The sequence below is a fragment of the Bison bison genome, unplaced genomic scaffold (assembly GCF_000754665.1).
Source record: "Bison bison bison isolate TAMUID 2011002044 unplaced genomic scaffold, Bison_UMD1.0 scf7180017690870, whole genome shotgun sequence".
Taxonomy (NCBI): domain Eukaryota; kingdom Metazoa; phylum Chordata; class Mammalia; order Artiodactyla; family Bovidae; genus Bison; species Bison bison.
Genome location: NW_011456240.1, coordinates 1 through 526, shown reverse-complemented (window position 1 = coordinate 526; position 526 = coordinate 1). Strand labels below are relative to the sequence as shown.

The window sequence follows — 526 nt, the reverse complement described above, 5'->3', positions numbered from 1 at the left end:
GCAAGCCACTGACCAGCTGCTTCGAAAAACGACCCTCTTGCCTCTGTGGCGCCCAGTGAGGATGATCAGAATGGTCCCAGGAGTGATGCTGGCACGCAGCTTCCTCACATGCTTACTGAAGGGTTTTTTTGCCCATGACTCAACAGTTTTTCGAGGCACAACTTCAGTAGGGTAATACCTACGCATTTTGCGAAGTTTGACCACTCGGGTACCACCATTCTTGTCTCCACCAACTGGTTTTGTGACAGTAGCAAGAACACGAACCTTCTTTTTCTTTTCGACCTTGGATTTAGCTGCTGAATACTTTCTCTTGTACAAGGCCTTTCTGGAGTACATGGCTGATCGGGAATATCTGCCAATTCCTCTGACCAGGACAGGATTTCGGCTGCAGTGGGGCTTCCCCTTCTTAACTTTCTTCACCTTTTCCACCTTTTTAGCCTTGTTGCCAGCATCAGCCTTCTTGGCTTCAGGTTTTTTCTCCTTAGTATCTGGCTTCTCAGTCTTTTCACCCGCCATCTTGCAAGAT

The 526-nt window shown here is 48.1% G+C and overlaps 1 pseudogene across 1 annotated transcript; it reads right to left on the bottom strand.

Annotated features, from left to right (window-relative positions):
* Positions 1–6: 6 nt before the first annotated feature.
* Positions 7–516, bottom strand: LOC104982935 (annotated as a pseudogene). The gene has a single exon (XR_824574.1). The product of XR_824574.1 is annotated as a 60S ribosomal protein L6 pseudogene (transcript).
* Positions 517–526: the final 10 nt, after the last annotated feature.